Below are 22,226 nucleotides of genomic sequence, written 5' to 3' on the forward strand. Positions count from 1 at the left end.
TATGAACCTTCTCAAATAGTTGACCTTGCCAAGGAACTTTTGCATATCTCTCTTGCATGTTGGAGCCTCCACTTTCTGTATAGCCTCTATCTTTTTGGGATCAATCTCTATGCCATCTTCATGAATAATGAAACCCAAAAACTTGCCAGCTGACACGCCAAAAGCACACTTCAAAGGATTCATCTTCAGTCCATACTTTTTCATTCTTTCAAAAGCTAAACGCAAATCGGCCAAGTGAGATTCAAAAGCATCCGATTTGACAACAATATCATCAATATAAACTTCAAGTATGATACCGAGTAAATCATGGAAAATCAAATTCATAGCCCTTTGATATGTGGCTCCAGCATTTTTTAATCCGAATGTCATCACTGTCCACTCGAATAAACCAACGAAACCAGGGCATCGAAAAGCAGTCTTGTACATGTCCTCTTCGGCCATAAAAATTTGATTGTATCCGGCATTACCATCTAGAAAGCTAATAACCTTATGCCCAGAAGCATCATTAATAAGCATATCGGCTATTGGCATAGGATACTCATCTTTGGGTGTAGCCCTATTCAAATCTCTGAAATCAATGCACACCCTCAACTTGCCGGATCCTTTCTTCTCCACTGGGACAATGTTAGAAATCCACTCGGCGTACCTGCAAGGTCGAATGAAATTAGCTTCAAGCAGTCGACCGATCTCTTCCTTGATCCGGTCATATGTTTTCGGATTAAATTTTCTGGCCGACTGTTTATAAGGTCTAAAACCGGCCTTTATAGGCAACCGATGCTCCACTAGCTCTCGGCTTAACCCTGGCATCTCATGATATTCCCATGCAAAGCAACAAACATATTCTTTCAATAGCTCGATTAACTTAGCTTTACAATCGGCTTTCAAGTTTTTGTTTATAAATGTCGGTCGAGTGACTGAACCATCTCCAATATCTACCTCTTCTAATGGATCGGCCGACGTAAAACCTTGTCCAAGTTTATCCATGTCATCCAACTCCTCTATAGACTCATACATATCGTTCTCGCTGGACCGATATTTCACAAGACGTTTTTGTAACCACTCAGAGCTAGAATCCATTTAAACATATCATACCTTGGAGCCGATTGCATTCAGTCGGCTTTAAAGAGACGGGCACAAAACCATTCTTGGTTGCGCTGAGAAAATCAAACTCTGATAAGTCACGTCCCGTCAAGCAAGTAGCATTGGGATGTTGCCAATCCACCGATGCATCGGCCAAAGCAACACAGGCCGAGTTATCCGCATGAATGACTTCCACTTCATCATCAACCCACTGAATCAAAAACTGGTGCATAGTGGATGGCACGCACTGGTTTGCATGAACCCAATCACGGCCTAGTATGACGTTGTAGTTACCTTGCACCTCAGCGACAAAGAATGCAGTAGCCAAAGTTTTGCTTCCGACTGTAAGCTCCACATACATCACACCTTTGGCTTCAGTTTTCTCTTTGCCTTCAAACCCGTTAAGCACCATATTGGTCTTGATCAATTCTTCATCAGGCAAACCCAATTTCTTGAAGACCGAATAGGGCATAAGATTTACCACAGCACCACCATCAACAAGCATCCGAGTGAGCGGCGACCCATTGATATGACCTCTGAGATATAATGGTTTCAGATGCGTTACTGGTTCTTTTGGCTTCTCGAATATCGCGTTTTTAGGGCCAAAATCCAGCTGAGCCACCTCCCCTTCCTCATCTACAGCACGAAACTCAGCAGGCAAGTAATACACCATATTGATATCCATACCTTCATGAACCGGTGTAGACTCATAGTCCAACATATCAGCCTCCTCCTCAAGTGCATCCACCGATTCAGAAATTTGTCCGAGTGAAGAGGAAGCAATAGGTAACGTAGACGATGCAATGATTGCGTCGTCCTTTTTTGGTAGTGTAGGTGCTGCTGTGATAGGCGTAGAGGCCACTGTATCTCGTATTTGTTTGGGCCTCCACACTTGTTTTGTAGGTACCATAGGCCGAGTGTCATTGAACAACTTATCCCTTTGCTTCTCAGCCTCTTGTTCTGCCATCTCTTGGCTCCTTAACCTCTGTAGTTTCCTCTTCTGTGTCTTTGTTAGCCCTGGAGGACACCACTTTGGCTGAGTGTATTTAGGATCTCTCGTTTTTACTCGGCTGGCGCTTGCTTCATGGTCATTAGCCGAGTGCTTTGGCGCAATAGAAAGTATCGGCTCAGCCGGTTTGCTATGCACAATTGGCTGCTGTATGGCAAATGTTTTGGTGCCCAAGATAAGTGAGTCGGCATCCGTTTTCTCCTTGCTTTTTCCCGACTCAACTGCTGCAACACTTGGTGACTTAACACGCCATTCTTTTCGACTTTCCAGATGCATGAAATTTCCACTCGGGCGCAGCTTTTTACTCTGATGGAATCCACTCGGATGGATGTCACTCGGATGGAATTCACTCGGATGGAATCCAGTCGGATGGAATCTACTTGGCCACATTTTTTCACTCGGATAGCTTCCACCTGGGTGCATCCTTACACTCGGATAATTTCCACTCGGTCGCATATTTTGACCAGCCGACTGATAGTCACCGATGTTGAGTCGGCCATTATATGAGTAATCAAGTCGATCCCACACAGATTGCCTCTGCTCTTCTGAAAACTGCGCCTTTGGTCCACTCGGTTTTGTATACCGACTGAACATATCAGCTGATGGTGACCTTGGTCGTTTCAGATGAGTCGGTCGATTGAAACTAGAACCGGCCGACTGGTTAGCATACTTGGACAGCAACATATCAAAAGTTGGCTTGATCCGCTTGCGCTGCACTTTAGCTTCATTCTTCTTCCACTTGCCAACTTCTGGACTCTTGGGCTTGACAAATTTAACACGAGTATTTTCTTGCACTTGCGGTTGCCCCCCGAGTGTAGGATTCTTGATGGTGATTTTGATCACTTCCTTGCCATCGGGTTGCTTATCAAGCACAACCTGTCTCCCCAAGACCTTGTTGTCCTCCTTGTCTTTCCTGGGCTCACCGACAATGACATTAGCTTTATTAGCAGATTCGGCTACCTCCGGCCGAATGAGTAGCTTCTTCCCCTCCAAATCCATGGTATTCATTGGAAAAGGCTGTTTATCAACTTGCATTTCAGAAAAGTTCAATCGTCCGTCATTAATGGCCGATTGTATCTGTCGTCGAAAAACATTGCAATCGTTAGTAGCATGAGAAAAAGAATTATGATACTTGCAATAAGCGCGCCGTTTCAGCTCTTCAAACGGCGGCAAAGTATGAGTTATTCTAATAATTTTAGCTTGCAGCAAAGCATCAAATATTTTATCACACTTGGCAATGTTAAAAGTAAACTTCATCTCTTCATCACGATTCTTATGAATCGGTTTCAGATCATTGCAAGTAAATGGTTTGGCCTTAGATGGCCAAACAAATTCAGTAGAAAAACATCACCCTCATCGTCCGAGTGATCACTATCATATTCGATCATATTCATCTTTGGACGATCGGCTTTGTATCTATGCACTTCTTTGAGGTCTTTGCTTCGGCTTTCCTGAGCCAAAGCCCTTTGTAAGACTTGGTTGATATTTAAGAACTCATAGCCTTCTAGCTTTTCTCTGATGGGAGTTCTCAAACCACTCAGCACTAGGTCTGCCAAGTCTCTCTCGGTTATCACCAAACTAAAACACCGGTTTTTTGTTTCTCTAAATCTCTTGACGTAATCGGAGACCGATTCATCATGCTTCTGCTTAACCGATGTTAGATGTGACAACTTGAGTTCATTGTCGCCGCTATAAAAGTGATCATGAAACTTCTGCTCTAGCTGCGACCAAACCCGAATGGAACCATGGGGTAAAGAAGAAAACCATGAAAATGCGGTACCAGTTAATGATAAAGGAAATAAACGCACTTTCAATTCGTTCAATGAGCCTGCCTCACCCAATTGTGCTAAATATTGACTAACATGCTCCCATGTGGTTTTTGTGCCTTCTCCATTAAATTTAACAAAATCTGGAATTTTATATCCTGGAGGGCACTGGATGGCATCAAAGTACTCGGGGTACGGCTTTTGGTAAATCCGATTCCGAGGTAACTCAACTCCAAAATTCTCTCGAAGCATCTTAGCCATCTCCTCTCTAAGATTAGCTAGACCATCATCCATAGTGGACGATGACGCTTGTGGCAGTGGCATAGGAGGAGTAGGGTTACTAGCTGTAGGTAAGAATTGTGGCATGTATGTCGACCCAAAATTTGGTAGTGGTCGAGTGGTTGTAGGTGTAGGTAGGGTTTGGTTCAGCGCTGCCACCGAACCTGGCATGCTCATAATAGGGTTGATGGGTGCAGTCACAATCTGATTTGTATGGGTAGGATAATAAGCCATCGGCACAGGAGGCGCCGATGCAATAGGTAAAGCCAGATTAGGGTTTTGCACACTAGCAGCTACACCATCATTACCACTAGATGATTGAGATGTATTCTTCTGAGCATTAGTATTTTCTATGAAAGTTTGATAGACTAGATTGTTACCATCAGCAATACGACTTTCAATCTCAGCCCACTGCTCAGGAGAAAAGGCAGTACTTACAGAGGGTTTAACCTGTTCAGTTTGAAGAGGAGGGAACTTGATTTCTTCAATCGAAGTGACGTTGCCTTGGCGATCTTTCTTGAATTTTGCAAGGAACTCTTGCAGGTCCTTCTCCTCGCGTGCCTTCTTGTACTCCTCGTAGACTTGACGATGATCGGCCGATATCTCATCAAGACTGGGCTTAATGATGTTATCGGCGTCTACCTCAGATGGCTTGGGAAGATCGGTCATGGTGGATGATGATGATTGATCTTCGTCCCCAGCGGAGTCGCCAAAAAGGTGTGTTGACACACGAACATGTCACATGTACCCTCGACGCCGGGGGTGATGCACCGCAGCTCACGTCGAAGGAGACCCGGCCGACAACGCAATACGCAAGACAGTCGACGGGCGCTTTTGCAGACCCGAAAACCCCACACCCCCGGGAGGGACCCCGCGAGGGAGTGCGGCGGCTATGGGCTGCCCTAGGTCGATTCGCTCGCCCCTAGAGCCTCGGAATTCGCAGCTCTCAAACACGAAGAACAGCGAAGAACGAGATAGAAAAAACGGTGGAGAGATAAAACGTATATGAAAAAGTAGTATATTGATTTGTTCGATTGTGTGTTGTTCAATCGGCCGTCACCCCCAACATATATAAGAGGCGGCTGGACTTCCCGTACAAGCAAAGGATTTATCTAGGCTTTCCTTACAAGAAAATTACATCAATTCACGTCCAAGAATCCTAGCTCTGGTCCCACTCGGATTCAGCCCGAATCTGGTCCAATCTTCTGTCTTGCTCCTTGCGTGGGCTGTGGAATCTGCATATGACTTCCGATGGAGACGGTTCAAATATCAATTATGTGTGCTTCGACGAGGCCAACAATCCGTATGTTGATCACTTTTCCAAATAAGGCCATCTTGAATACTCCACGGGGTCATCTCTAATTTCGAGTCGGACTCGTTCATGTAGCTGACTGGACCGTCCGACTCTTGCAGCGTCTCTGCAGGTCGTATACTACGTCGGATGATGATGACTCCAAAAGAAAAGTTGAACGTTTCGACGTTACGAACAACTCCTATGTTGAACACTTCTTCATCCGAAGCCATCTAGATAAGTATTTGAGCCCATCTTCAGCATCTGGTCGGATTGGCCTCGACAGTTCTACTGTTCACGGCAGCAAGCTTTCCCGGCAAGGTTACTGTTCACGGCGGCAAGCTTTCCCCGGCATGTTACTGTTCACGGCGGCAAGCTCTCCCCCGGCAAGGTTACTGTTCACGGCGGCAAGCTTTCCCCGGCAAGGTTACTGTTCACGGCGGCAAGCTTTCCCCGGCAAGGTTACTGTTCACGGCGGCAAGCTCTCCCCGACAAGGTTACTGTTCACGGCGGCAAGCTTTCCCCGGCAAGGTTACTGTTCACGGCGGCAAGCTTTCCCCGGCAAGGTTACTGTTCACGGCGGCAAGATTTCCCCGGCAAGGTTTTTGAGGCAGTAAACGACCTCGGATGAAAATGTGTCCAAAAGCAAAGTTGACCGTTTTGACGAGACGAAAAACTTTTGTGTTAAACGTTTTCCGATTCGAGGCCATCTTCTGGGCCAAAACACTCACGCATTACATCAGACACTTGCCAAGACATGTCTGGTCTTCCGCGTCATGTTTCGCCTCTTGACAGGGCTGCATCCAGATAGCTCTAACTTTTGCATACGAACTCGGATTGAGATGATTTTTATATCAAAATCGACCGATTCGACAAGACAAAGACAATTCATGTAGAGCATTCCTTCATCCGAGATTGTCCTGGAGGCGTACTTGACCAAAAAGCACTCAAAACACCTAAACATGACAATCTGAGTGTAGTTTTGGTCTTTGATATGATGCCGAATGATTATGGTCCAAACATCAAAGTTGTTCCACTCGGCAATGTGAAATTTCTCATTTAGAATATTTTGTCATTTGAGGCCATCTCCATTGCATTCTGCATTGTGCCAAAATCAGGTGTCAACATTTGGTATCTTATTTGCATTTTTTTGATTTTGTATGAATTAGTTATGAAGTTTTCAAACTGACGGTCAAACCGTCAAAGGGCAAAAGCATAAGAGGATCAAAGTGACTTGGACAGAACCGGTGACTTTTGGGAATTAGGGGTAAAACAAACGAGTGGGACACAACTAGGGGCATAAATCTAATTATCACTAATTCTTTCATACATGTCACTCTTGGTTCATTGCATATCCCGGTACACTGCCGGAGGCATTCATATAGAGTCATACCTTGTTCTAGTATCGAGTTGTAATCATTGAGTTGTAAATAAATAGAAGTGTGATGATCATCATTTAATAGAGCATTGTCCCAATAGAAAAAAAGAGAAAGGCCAAATAAAAAAAGAGAAGAAGGCCCCGAAAAAAAGAGAAATGAAAAGGGACAATGCTACTATCCTTTTTTCACACTTGTGCTTCAAAGTAGCACCATGATCTTCATGATAGAGAGTCTCTTGTTTTGTCACTTTCATATACTTGTGGTAATTTTTCATTATAGAACTTGGCTTGTATATTCCAACAATGGGCCTCCTCAAGTGCCCTAGGTCTTCATGAGCAAGCAAGTTGGATGCACACCCACTAGTTTCTTTTGTTGAGATTTCATACATTTATAGCTCTAGTGCATCCGTTGCATGGCAATCCCTACTCCTTGCATTAACATCAATCGATGGGCATCTCCATAGCTCATTGATTAGCCTCATTGATGTGAGACTTTCTCCTTTTTTCTCCACATAACCCCCATCATTATACTCTATTCCATCCATAGTGCTATATCCATGGCTCACCCTCATGTATTGCATGAAGGTTTATAAAGTTTGAGATTACTAAAGTATGAAACAATTGCTTGGCTTGTCATCGGGGTTGTGCATGATGAGAGCATTCTTGTGTGACGAAAATGGAGCATGACTAAACTATATGATTTTGTAGGGATAAACTTTCTTTGGCCATGTTATTTTGAGAGGACATAATTGCTTAGTTAGTATAGTTGAAGTATTATTATTTCTATGCAATATTAAACTTTTATCTTGAATCTTTCGGATCTGAATATTCATGCCACAATTAAGAAGAATTACATTGAAATTATGCCTAGTAGCATTCCACATCAAAAATTCTGTTTTTATCATGTACCTACTCGAGGACGAGCATGAATTAAGCTTGGGGATGCTTGATACGTCTCCAACGTATCTATAATTTCTGATTGCTCCATGCTATATTATCTTCTATTTTGGACATTATTGGGCTTTATTATTCACTTTTATATTATTTTTGGGACTAACCTATTAACCGGAGGCCCAGCCCAGAATTGTTGTTTTTTTGCCTATTTCAGAGTTTCGCAGAAAAAGAATATCAAATGGGGTCCAAACGGAATGAAACCTTCGGGAACGTGATTTTCGGAACGAGCATGATCCAGGAGACTTGGACCCTACGTCAAGCAACCAACAGGGAAGCCACGAGGTAGGGGCGCGCCTACCCCCTCCCCCCCGAGGTGTGCCCTCCACCCTCGTGGGCCCCATGTTGCTCCATCGACGTACTCCTTCCTCCTATATATACCTACGTACCCCCAAACGATCAAAAACGGAGCCAAACCCCTAATTCCACCGCCGTAACTTGCTTTATCCACGAGATCCCATCTTGGGGCCTGTTTCGGAGCTCCGCCGGAGGGGGCATCGATCACGGAGGGCTTCTACATCAACACCATAGCCTCTCCGATGATGTGTTAGTAGTTTACCTCAGACCTTCGGGTCCATAGTTATTAGCTAGATGGCTTCTTCTCTCTTTTTGGATCTCAATACAATGTTCTCCCCCTCTCTCGTGGAGATCTATTCGATGTAATCTTCTTTTGTAGTGTGTTTGTTGAGACCGATGAATTGTGGGTTTATGATCAAGTTTATCTATGAACAATATTTGGATCTTCTGAATTCTTTTATGTATGATTGGTTATCTTTGCAAGTCTCTTCGAATTATCAGTTTGGTTTTGCCTACTAGATTGATCTTTCTTGCAATGGGAGAAGTGCTTAACTTTGGTTAAATCTTGCGATGTCCTTTCCCAGTGACAGTAGGGGCCGCAAGGCACGTATTGTATTGTTGCCATCGAGGATAACAAGATGGGGTTTATTTCATATTGCATTAGTTTATCCCTCTACATAATGTCATCTTGCTTAAAGTGTTACTCTGTTCTTATGAACTTAATACTCTAGATGCATGTTGGATAGCGGTCGATGTGTGGAGTAATAGTAGTAGATGCAGGCAGGAGTTGGTCTACTTGTCTCGGACGTGATGCCTATATACATGATCATACCTAGATATTCTCATAACTATGCTCAATTCTGTCAATTGCTCAACAGTAATTTGTTCACCCACTGTAAAATACTTATGCTCTTGAGAGAAGCCACTAGTGAAACCTATGGCCCCCAGGTCTATCTTCCATCATATTAATCTTCCAACACTTAGCTATTTTCATTGCCTTTTATTTTACTTTGCATCTTTATCATAAAAATACCAAAAATATTATCTTATCATATCTATCAGATCTCACTCTCGTAAGTGACCGTGTAGGGATTGACAACCCCTTATCGCGTTGGTTGCGAGGACTTATTTGTTTTGTGTAGGTGCGAGGGACTCGCGCGTAGCCTCCTACTGGATTGATACCTTGGTTCTCAAAAACTGAGGGAAATACATACGCTACTTTGCTGCATCACCCTTTCCTCTTCAAGGGAAAACCAGTGCAGTGCTCAAGAGGTAGCATTGATCTCTCTCTCTCTCTCTCTCTCTCTCGTGTTCTTGAGGTGGTATGATCTTGATGTATCGCGAGCTTTGCTATTATAGTTGGATCTTATGATGTTTCTTCCCCTCTACTCTCTTGTAATGGATTGAGTTTTCCCTTTGAAGTTATCTTATCGGATTGAGTCTTTAAGGATTTGAGAACACTTGATGTATGTCTTGCACGTGCTTATCTGTGGTGACAATGGGATATCATGTGATCCACTTGATGTATGTTTTGGTGATCAACTTGCGAGTTACGTGACCTCGTGAACTTATGAATAGGGGTTGGCACACGTTTTCATCTTGACTCTCCGGTAGAAACTTTGGGGCACTCTTTGAAGTTCTTTGTGTTGGTTGAATAGATGAATCTGAGATTGTGTGATGCATATCGTATAATCATACCCACAGATACTTGAGGTGACATTGGAGTATCTAGGTGACATTAGGGTTTTGGTTGATTTGTGTCTTAAGGTGTTATTCTAGTACGAACTCTATGATAGATCGAACGGAAAGAATAGCTTCATGTTATTTTACTACGGACTCTTGAATAGATCGATCAGAAAGGATAACGTTGAGGTGGTTTCGTACCCTACCATAATCTCTTCATTTGTTCTCCGCTATTAGTGACTTTGGAGTGACTCTTTGTTGCATGTTGAGGGATAGTTATATGATCCAATTATGTTATTATTGTTGAGAGGACTTGCACTAGTGAAAGTATGAACCCTAGGCCTTGTTTCAACACATTGCAATACCGTTTGTGCTCACTTTTATCATTAGTTACCTTACTGTTTTTATATTTTCAGATTACAAAAACCTTTATCTACCATCCATATTGCACTTGTATCACCATCTCTTCGCCGAACTAGTGAACCTATACAGTTTACCATTGTATTGGGTGTGTTGGGGACAGAAGAGACTCTTTGTTAGTTGGTTGCAGGGTTGTTTGAGAGAGACCATCTTCATCCTACGCCTCCCACGGATTGATAAACCTTAATTAGGTCATCAACTTGAGGGAAATTTTCTACTGTCCTACAAACCTCTGCACTTGGAGGCCCAACAACGTCTACAACAAGAAGGTTGTGTAGTACACATCAAGCTCTTTTCTGGCGCCGTTGCCGAGGAGGTTAGCACTTGAAGGTATATCTTTAGATCTTGCAATTAAATCTTTTAGTTTCTTGTTTTATCACTAGTTTAGTTTATAAAAGAAAACTACAAAAAAGACCTCGATGAAGCTGCTTACATATTGGGCATCAAGATCTATACAGATAGATCAAGACGCTTAATTGGACTTTCACAGAGCACATACCTTGATAAAGTTTTGAAGAAGTTCAAAATGGATCAGTCAAAGAAAGGGTTCTTGCCTCTGTTACAAGGTGTGAAGTTGAGTTAGACTCAATGCCCGACCACTATAGAAGATAGAGAGAAAATGAAAGTCATTCCCTATGCCTCAGCCATAGGTTCTATCATGTATGCAATGCTGTGTACCAGACCTGATGTGTGCCTTGCTATTAGTTTATCAGGGAGGTACCAAAGTAATCCAGGAATGGATCACTGGACAGCGGTCAAGAACATCCTAAAATACCTCAAAAGGACTAAGGATATGTTTCTCGTTTATGGAGGTGACAAAGAGCTCGTCGTAAATGGTTACGTCGATGCAAGATTTGACACTGATCCGGATGACTCTAAGTCACAAACCGAATACGTATTTATATTGAATGGAGGAGTTGTCAGTAGGTGCAGTTCCAAGGAGAGCGTCATGGCGGGATCTACGTGTGAAGCGGAGTACATAGCTGCTTGGGAAGCAGCAAATGAAGGAGTCTGGATGAAGGAGTTCATATCCGATCTAGGTGTAATACCTAGTGCATCGGGTCTAATGAAAATCTTTTGTGACAATACTAGTGCAATTGCCTTGGCAAAGGAATCCAGATTTCACAAGAGTACCAAGCACATCAAGAGACGCTTCAATTCCATCTGTGATCAAGTCACGGAGGGAGACATAGAGATTTGCAAGATACATACGTATCTGAATGTTACAAACCCGTTGACTAAGCCTCTCTCACGAGCAAAACATGATCAGCACCAAGACTCCATGGGTGTTAGAATCATTACTATGTAATCTAGATTATTGACTCTAGTGCAAGTGGGAGACTGTATGCCCTAAAGGCAATAATAAAGTTGTTATTTATATTTCCTTATATCATGATAACTTTTTATTATTCATGCTAGAATTTTATTAACCGGAAACATAGTGCATGTGTGAATACATAGACAAACTGAGTGTCCCTAGTAAGCCTCTACTTGAGTAGCTCGTTAATCAAAGATGGTTAAGTTTCCTAACCATAGACATGTGTTGTCATTTGATGAACGGGATCACATCATTAGGGAATGATGTGATGGACAATACCCATCCGTTAGCTTAGCATTATGATCTTTTAGTTTTATTTCTATTGCTTTCTTCATGGCTTATACATGTTCCTCTGACTATGAGATTATGCAACTCCCGAATACCGGAGGAACACCTTGTGTGCTATCAAATGTCACAACGTAACTGGGTGATTATAAAGATGCTCTACAGGTGTCTCTGATGGTGTTTGTTGAGTTAGCATAGATCGAGATTAGGATTTGTCACTCCATGTATCGGAGAGGTATCTCTGGGCCCTCTCGGTAATGCACATCACTATGAGCTTTGCAAGCAATGTGACTAATGAGTTAGTTATGGGATGATGCATTACGGAACAAGTAAAGAGACTTGCCGGTGACGAGATTGAACTAGATATGATGATAGCGACGATCGAATCTCAGGCAAGTAACATACCGATGACAAAGAGAACAACGTATGTTGTTATGCGGTTTGACCGATAAAGATCTTCGTAGAATATGTATGAGACAATATGAGAATCCAGGTTCCACTATTTGTTATTGACCGGAGATGTGTCTCGGTCATGTCTACATAGTTCCCGAACCCGTAGGGTCCGCACGCTTAATGTTTGATGACGATTCGTATTATGAGTTATGTGATTTGATGACTGAAGTTTGTTCGGAGTCCCGGATGAAATTACGGACATGACAAGGAGTCTCGAAATGGTTGAGAGGTGAAGATTCATATATTGGAAGGTTACATTCGGACACCGAAATGGTTCGGGTCGTTTCAGATGAGTTTCGGAGTACCGGGGGTTACCGAACACCCCCCCCCCCCCCGGGGGGGGGAGTTCATGGGCCTTAGTGGAAAGGAGAGGAGGGCCACAAGGGAGGCCCCCCCATGGCCAGTCCGAATTGGACTAGGGAGGGGGCGGCGCCCCCTCTTTCCTTCTCCCTTCTTCCTCCTTCCCTCTCTCTCCCTCTCTTGGAAAGGAAGGGGACTCCAATTAGGATTGGCAATCCTAGTTGGACTCCCCTATGGCGCGCACTCCCCTATGGCGCGTGCCCTCCTATGGTCGGCCTCCTCTCCTCCCTCCTTTATATACGTGGGAGCGGGCACCCCAAAGGCACACCAAGTCTTCTCTTAGCCATGCGCGGTGCCCCCCTCCACAGTTACACACCTCTGTCATATCGTTGTAGTGCTTAGGAGAAGCCTTACCTGGTAACTTCATCATCAGCGTCAATACGCCATCGTGCTGACGAAACTCTCCCTCGTCCTCAACTAGATCAAGAGCTCGAGGAACATCATCGAGCTGAACATGTGCTGAACACGAAGGTGCCATACATAAGGTGCTTGGATCGGTTGAATCGCGAAGACGTTCGACTACATCAACCACGTTACTAAAAGCTTCCGCTTTCGGTCTATGAGGGTACATGGACACACTCTCCCCTCTCGTTGCTATGCATCACCTAGATAGATCTTGCGTGATCGTAGGATTTTTTTAAATATTGCGTTCACCAACAGAACCATGGTTGTATTGTCCCACAAACTAGCCCCACCACACATAATTGAGACTCTTCGAGATTGTACACCTACACCGCTGCACAGAGAACCAGCTACACCCATCTAACTCCAACCCCAGCAGATAGTAATCCACTTCTAGTTGGCACAGCACCATGTCCACCATAGAGTACCCCCACACAACCAGTTAGTAAGGCAACTACAGTGCCCAAAGTACGAAGACCACCACAGCGAACCCAAACTCAACGTTTAAAGCAAAAGAGCCATTGTTCTCAGGTCAAATTTCGTAGCTATGGTGCATACTCCTTTGCTCTTGATCACTATATTTACTCATACCAACTAATTTCGAATTTGAAGGATCCAATTGAAACTCCAATGGCGCAACAAGTATGTTTTAAACCTATTTCTTTAACTGGATTGTTGTTCTAACTTCTTACTCTATGTTGATTTCAGTTTTAGTTATATAAACAGTTATGTTCTCATGTCATGCACATTACAAGTGTTGTTAGTGTTGTGTAGTTTCCCACACTTATATTCTGTCTATGCTGCTGTGTCTCAAAAAGATATGATTTGAACTGTGTCTCTATCTTGATTTGACAATATAAACTAGAATGATATAGAAAACACAGTGACCATAGTACATAGATATATGTTCGTTTCATGTTGTTATCATGTCCACCTGACTACTGAACTAGTTTACCAAAATGTGTTTCATATACTACATGCTAAACTTGTGATGTGTCTACTTGTTTCTCTTATAGAATGCAGACAGGATATTGGAGAAGAGCACCCCATTATGCAATGGTAGAGAAAGTAATGCAGATAAGGTTCAAGATAGTGAGACAACCCTGTTGGTCTCCAAGAAAGGTGATAAAAACTATCTTGTAGACAGTGAGACAACCCCAAAGTCCCGCCTTGATGTAGTGTTCGAGTTACTAGCCACTACCGCTGGCACAAGCTCTTCGAAATCGCTGCTTGAATCACTTCGGCTTCTTGAGTCTCAACTATACAAGCTAAACGCATCAGTCATTTGTGCTGCGGCAAGAAGCCAAAGGACTGAGGAAGTCCTTACAGAATTCAGATGCATGCTTTCTGGTGCAACAGCAAGCGTTGGAGGATTTTAGCGCCAAACAAGAAAAATCTAATAAGCTTGCTAAGCTTCCTGCCAGCATTGTGGGTACCCAGGATATCATTTCCTGAGCTCTTCTGAAGTGGTTTCAGTTTTGGACTTGTTTTGCTGTCGTGTTTCTTTGCACTGGTGCCCAATTTAGACGCCCAGTGTATGTAATATGCTGCTTTGTTCACTATATTTGCTCTGGTGGTAAACTTTGATGTCCAGTGGATGTAGTATTTGTAATAGTCGTAATAGCCTAGCGTAAGTTGCTTGCTTATTTATTTTCTTATTGTCTTGTTTTTTTTGTAGTCACTATAGTTCTTTTTCCGCGGTAACCTTTTTATTTAGAACTAGGCCGCAATAACCATGGGAAACATACGGATAGTTGTAACCACGATATTGCAGCCTACTGTAGCGACCATGAGCCTCCTACGGTTCATATGATCCATGGGCCTTCCACGAGCCATATGATCAATTGGTCAAACATGGACCGTACTATTTGTGGGCCAATAGCGGTCCGCAATGTGAGCCGTAAAAGGTCTAGAATGGGAATCGTCTGTTTATGTGCCAACTATAACCGGTCGTTAATAGGCCGGTATGTATAACTGGCTTAATTCTATCGACGGGCATAACAAGTCATTAATGGGTTGTATTAGATGACGCTATGAAAACAGCCCATTAGACTAACGGGCTAGAAATTGGCTGACTGTAACCACGAGCTGAATTTGTCTCATCAGTGCAACAGGCCTGTAACAGACCGTAAGTAATCGCATGCTAGAAATTAGCCCAAGAATAAATGACCCCTTAGAGGGCCGAAAGGTAACACGGGATGAAAACGGCCCAACAGAATAATGGGTCGTTAATGGGTATAAAGTGATTTACTGTTCACTATGGGCCAGTTTCACCATGGGCCGTTAAAGGGCCCTGAGTTACAAAGGGCATCATATGGGCCGAAAGACGTCATGAGCCAGACATGTGCCGGAAGTTACAACGGGTTGGAATCATATTGGAGGGCCCAGATGACGCTACTGGGCCTAATTTGGATAGGCCATAACGGGCCACGAGTTAGCGGACTGTAAATGGGCTATATGCAAACATGCCGTTAATAGGCTTTTCGTGCCCGGTCCGCTACCTTTTGACCAAGTCAAATGGGCCAGCCTTTTAACCTAAATGGACCACTGTTGGGCCGAGCCACGTGTTGAGTATCATAGGCGCGTCCTGTCCATTCGCTAAATGACATTTGTCCCAACGCGGAGCTGACACGTGGTTCCTTTAGCCAATGAGAATTTTACACATGAAAAATCTCTATTGGCCGTTGTTCTTAACGGGTTATCGGATTCAAAACAGGACCCGATAGCTTAACGGTGACCCGTTACGGTGGATGCCACATGTCGGTTACCTTTGACGAAAACACTTCCAAGACGCGCCATTTATTGTCATGGAAGTGGTCACTTCCGTGATGATAATTTAAGTATTGTCATGGAACACTTCTACGACAGCACATGTATGACTATCTTGATTCTATCATAAAATCATCATGGATGTACATGCATGACAGAAAACGAGGCCTACTGTGACAAACACGTATCATCACGAAAATGTTTTTTTAGTGCACCATGAAGAACGAGGAGGAGGAGGAGCGGCTGGTGTGGGTCGTCATGGAGACTCCAATAAGGAGTTCAAGCGGAGCCAGGAGGCACAGTGGGAGGGGCTGGAGGAGATGCTGGCGCTATTGGTCGCCGGAGACGTCTACATGCCGGAGCTGGATGTGAAGCAGGAGGTAAAGGAGAAGGTGATGGAGGAGGCGATGGAGGACCGGCCGCCCACCCCGATGTGGAACCAGTCGTTGTACGGGCAGTCGTAGTTGTGGACGACCATGGTGCCATGCAGCCAGTCATCACCGCCGCCACTAGCGCCACAAGCGGCATGGGAGCCGTGGTCACCACCACCGCCGCCGCAGCCTGCAAAGGACGCCACCCCTTTTTGGGGGCCGCCATCCCACCTCTGGACGCCGCCTCCCTACATCGATCTGACCAGGGGCGACGAGAAGGAGGATGGTGGCGCCTGAAGACAACTCAGTATCGGCGGCAGGTCTACCTTTTATATTTAATTTTAACTTAAGTACTACATGCGGGTCGTAACTCTCATGGACCGTTTAATTAAGTTTGTTATATATTTATGTTTTAAGCTATTTTGCAGTGACTTTTTCTATTTTTTTAAGTTGCAATGCCCTTTTTTAAGTGTAGATCTGGGAACGGCCATGCGTTGGGTGCATCGACCAGCGAACGGCCCAAACCGGACATGTGTGTCCGTTTTGCCGATCCAAAGGGACAGAATCCACACAAAATGGACGTGCATTTAGGGTCATGCGTTGGAGTTGGTCTAAGATGTTGTCCTCTAGGTATGCACAGGTCATACCACCAGAGTATGCAATTTAAAAGAAGACTCTAAAAATCTGGAACCTGTCCAAACTCAGGCAAAAGGCAAGTATTTTTCGTCATTTAAATAAAATACGAACCAACACCTATAGTTGCCTATCAGTTGCTATGGTTAACTTTTCTGAAATATCAGCATTGTGTGAAATGCCATCTCATATATAAGTAGACACCAACTGCTACACTATCACTGAACGAACATTACTACACACCTATCAATCAGGCATATATGACGAAACAAAACAAGGCAAACGACATGCTCCAGCGACGTGTTATATATGACGGCACTGTTGCTAGCTAGTAGCCCAATATTTTGACAATTCGCATGTTAAAGTTGGTAGAGGAACACTGTTCCCCTTTATGTATAGGTAGGACATACTTGCGTCGTGAGGCACTATATATTGCTAGCTAGTCAGCATAATTGTTGGCACTTAGCTGATGATCAGGTGAACTGCACTTGTCGATGAAGCCATGCATGGGCCACGTAAACATCTGAATGCACGTGTCAGGGCCTCGACGGCCGCTAATTGCCAGGTTCCCAAGCAAAATTTTTTTAGAGATGTGATGGGTGATGCGAAAGCGAAACTAGCACGTAACGCACCCACACGCACATATATGTAAATTGACCATGATTATTTGCACCAATATCTCCTTCTAGATTGGAAGAGGTGTCAAATGTGAATTAATCTAGTTAATTGTCCTTAAAATGAACACCAAGTTCGGCTCTAAATGATCCAAAAAGTATGGCGTAAATGGTTACTAATTTACCTTATTTTTTTGAAAATCAATGAAAATGCGCAGCAGAATCCTACTGTTTCCCTAAAGAAATCGGTTATTAATAGTGTCTCTTGAGGATCTCACAAAAAACAAAATAATTGTGTCTCTTGAGCATCCAAAATTTGTACCTGACAAGTTGGTTAAGTGGTTAACGAGTGGGAACGAGCTAGTTCACACGGAGAATATCAATACTCCCAACAGCTAATGCGTGGCGACATATGATTGGTGCTCATACTAGGCACTGCCACGTGTCCCTAGTGAGGTCACGAAGTGCTCTTGCCACTGCCGTATAAATTTGCTGTTCATTTGACTGCCACTTTCATTCTACTAAAGTGGTTCTTTTGAGTGCCTTTTACACCCGCGAAATAAATGTTGGGTGCACGTTGGTTGACATACGTAGGATCACTCGAATGTGCTCCAACCATTGTTCCTAATGAAAATGTCAACTGCTTTTTTTCCCTGGAAACCAAACAGGAGAGATAGAAGGAACATGTACAGTTAATTTAGCTCAACAATGGAAAGATGTCAATTGGTTTTGATCTTTTGGTGTCGATGCCCCATAGTGAATGGTTCATGTGTGTACTTAAACTTTCGATCTTTATTTGTCAGTTTAACACTAAAATAAAGATGATAAAATAGATAATAAAAGTAGAGATGATACCCTGCGCGTTGTTGCTGGAGTTAATCGCCATTATTTTAGTAAGAATTGAGAGTAAGAAACATTTGTATTTAGACTAACAATATGTGAATTGAAACTAAATTACATATACTTTATTGTATTTGATTATTTTGTAATTGTAGAATATTTCTTGATATGAGTAGCATGCATAGTGCATATTGATATGGGTATTTTTCCCTTGATGGTGGCATGGTGAGGTGGCACAGGTGCATGTGCCAAGAAGTAGAGTTAGTAGACACTGAATATGAGTAGTATGCATAGTGCATTTTAATGTGTTTTCACATGCATGGTGGCATAGTTGCATGTTGAGAGAATTGAAGTCAGTGGGGATCAACTATTTAGGTATATAGGATAGCAGCTTAAGGAGAAAGCTTAAACATACATAAATAATTGGTAAACTTGAAGTATTTCAGAAGTTGATAAACTTGAATAACTGGTAAACATACATAAAAACTACATTAATTTTTTCAAAGTCACTGATAAACTTGAAGCTTTTGAAAAGTTGTATAAACCACTCAATGTGAAAAGTAAAACTACATAGCATAGTATTCAGAAAGCCTCTGTCAACGCAGGCACGCTCCATTGTTGTTGGCCAAGGAAGAAGAACAAGATCACAAAATGGATGAAATATGAGATCCGAAAAAATAGAATCTAAAACAACTTGATCCACATGAGGCGAAGATATAGTAGAAACTAAAACTATCCGCAAAAAAAAACTAAAACAACTTCATCCTAGTGAGGCGAAGATATAGTAGAAACTAAAACTATCGTAAAAAAAACTAAAACAACTTCATCTTAGTGAGGCAAAGATATAGACTCGCACGTTAGATTACCACTCTATTGACCAGGAGCCGATCACAATGTTACCATCTTCGTCATAATCGATCGCAATGCTGAAAGACGCAACCATGAAAATATCATGTAAAAATATCTGAATTATCACATCGGCAAACTAAAACCGTGGATCAACACAGCAGGAGCGGCATCTGCAGATTAATTTCTAGTCCATATACTCACTATCTCTCCGCGAAAGAAAGTGAATTATTCAAGGCATCATACATGTATATCATCCAAATTAAACACCTGGTGCAACTCAGTCATACACGGTTTCTAGCTTTCGCCATCTGAGGTTGGGAAGATATGCTTAACTAAGTAGGTGTATACGTAGTAGTTGCTGTCCCGGAACTAGATTTGTGTGGAAAATGACTCATCTGATGCCGTGCCGGAGCACAAAGCAGGAAAAGTTGCACCGTCCAAAAGACTCGTTCAAAAAGGTATCCTGTAAATTAACCTAATCAGTCTGGTAATCAGGAACTGCATCATAAAGTGGGATAATGTGGGGTTATATATACATATTGCTGTAGCGTGATAACACCGACCTACAGCTCCCAAATTTTTTCTTGACTCTTGCAATATATCCAGTGATCAAGGGAATCGGATATGTAAAAATTGTTTGTGAATCTAACACGTGTAATCTTCAAATTTTACATGTAAAAATTGTTTGTGAATCTAACACGTGTAATCTTCAAATTTTACATATAAATTGCGGTGCTTGGCAACGACAAAAACAATGCTTTATATTTTTTGCACCATAGTTTATTGAGTTATAAGCACTCCAGGAATGCTAAATCTATGATTTCTTGCGATGACCCATTGCTGTGCTTCCGCCTTAATTCGATCCAAGATACGCTGAGTCGGGGTGTGTATCTTGCCGAACACTCTTTTGCTCCTATCTTTCGAGACGGACCAAACGACCAGAATAATTAAGGATTTGAGGACAATCACCGTTACCAGTATAGTTTAGAACTTGGAGATCAATCTAGTGAAGCAAGCCAGGATCGGACACGTGTACCGGTGGGGCCAGTCAGTTGGGCGGAAAAGTACTCTGCAGCGAATCAGAGCGAGACAGCTGCCCCTTTGTTCCCCAAGGTGGAGTAACTTAGGTGGCATGAGTGCACGTCATCGTCATTAGTTTAATGACACTGCTGTTTACAGGCGACCTGACTACAAGATCACGGAAAGATCTTCTTAAGCTGCGGTGAATATAAAATTATCAAGACACTAAGAGTATATTACTAATGACTGCTAGGTTGCCAAAATTGGGCACATTACATCAGATTTGATGCACACTAATATTTTAATTAGATAAAAGCTAATTAAATGTGTACTGGAGTACATACGTGTGATGAAAATGAAATGGACTGCAGTTCTAACTTGCACGCCTGGTAGTGTTGCTGTGGGTGCTGTCATTTTAACTGACAGTTGGCGGAAGCCGAGTCAGCATTTTATACCAGTGCATATTTCACCGACTGCTAGACGAGAGACACGTATGGCGTACGAGGAGTAATAATCTCTGTTACACACGTACAGGTTTTGGAAGAATTTTTTATCTCGCGGACCACGTCAAAAAGAGAGCAAAGCGTGGGCGGTGGCTCGGGTCGGTCTTCTCCGTGTCTGTGTGAGTGGCATCAAATTGGAAGGCAGGCACATCCCACGTGCTGCGCTGCACCACAAGCGGCAGTCCCCATCACAACCATGGTCAAGCCTTTCTGTTCTCTCTGTTTCTTTCCATTGTTGGAGGCTGTCCATGGGCAAGAGCTCACCGCCACCAAATGGAAAGGCTTAAGCCAGCACGACAAAGAATTATCGACCGATGCAGGGAGCCATCTTCATTTACGGATCAACTTCTGTAAATAAGAAACCTTGCAGGAGCAAAAGCAAAAGCAAGAAGGATGGCGCTAGAGGGGACGCCCAAATGGTTCCATGATGGATGGTTCTCGGCTTTCTGAGTTGCAGATTTATGCTCGGTATTGTGAGTGGTTTTTGTCATGTGTTTTCCTCGAGTTGTATTGAGTCGATTGCTTTTTTTTTTTTGCGATACTGCGACCCATATGTTGCGGGTTTCGGTAGTAATGTGTTGGTGGCTCCACGGTTTGGGAGTAGTTCACATGTGGATGTGGATGGGGTCGTGCTTTTGAGCATGGTCGTGACAGTTTTCGTCTGTTTTGTCAAAAATTAACTTGGCAACTCTCTTCTTCTGTGGAGAATAACCTGGCCTTGAAGTGATTTACCTATTCACCTCTTCTTCAAGCAAAAAAGGCGGCTAGGATTTCTGCATCCCGTCGGTGGCGCCGCCGATCCGCTTCTTCTCTTATGGCCTTAGAGCTATGTGAACACGATGGATCCCGACCCTTGCAGCCGTTAGGGCTTCATTTTTACATGTTTTTTTCCTATGGTTTGTGTTCTGCTCAGGAAGACAAGATGGAGGCGGCTTTCTGAAGCTAGGATAAATTTCTCCGCACCTAGCCCATGTCCTGGTGGTGCGTCTAGAATCATCAAAGGGCGTGTAGAGGTGTGTCTCCAGCCGATCTCACATGATTCGGTCGGTGGTTGTCTTTGTCTTCAGGTTGGATACTTTCGATCTACACTTCTCTTCATCGGTGGTGATTATTGTTCTGGTGCGCTGATCTTATCTGGTGTTAGCATGATGATTTTTTGACTGTCTATTATAACAAGTTTACCCGGCTCCGGCGAGGGATGGGTGATGGAGGCGCGCCTTCAGCTTGCGTCAATGCTTGTGGTGGTTGTTAGGTGGTTTGCGGATCTAGATGTAATTTTAACTATTTCTAGTGTTCATTGTACTCCCACGATTGATAATTAATAGATCGAAAGTTTTCCTACAAAAGAACACTCTTATTCTTGTTAATTAATGGATGAGGCAAAGTTTTTGTCTCCATTTAAAAAAAACTAAAACTGCGACAGGAATTATGGCACGGGAGGAGTAGAAAAGATTGATTAAAGTCTGGTCCATTGGATTGGCTTTGATTGCTTATCTACAACCATTTAGACTAGCCATAATGGGTAGCAACATAGAGTAGTAACATGCGTATGTTACTAGTCTTTGTTACTACCTCTACAGTGGGGAGTAACATATGTGTGATAACATGCAATACTTCATTTATTACGCTATAGACTCATCTTGCCTTGATATATG

The sequence above is a fragment of the Triticum aestivum genome, chromosome 5A (assembly GCF_018294505.1).
Source record: "Triticum aestivum cultivar Chinese Spring chromosome 5A, IWGSC CS RefSeq v2.1, whole genome shotgun sequence".
NCBI classification, from domain to species: domain Eukaryota; kingdom Viridiplantae; phylum Streptophyta; class Magnoliopsida; order Poales; family Poaceae; genus Triticum; species Triticum aestivum.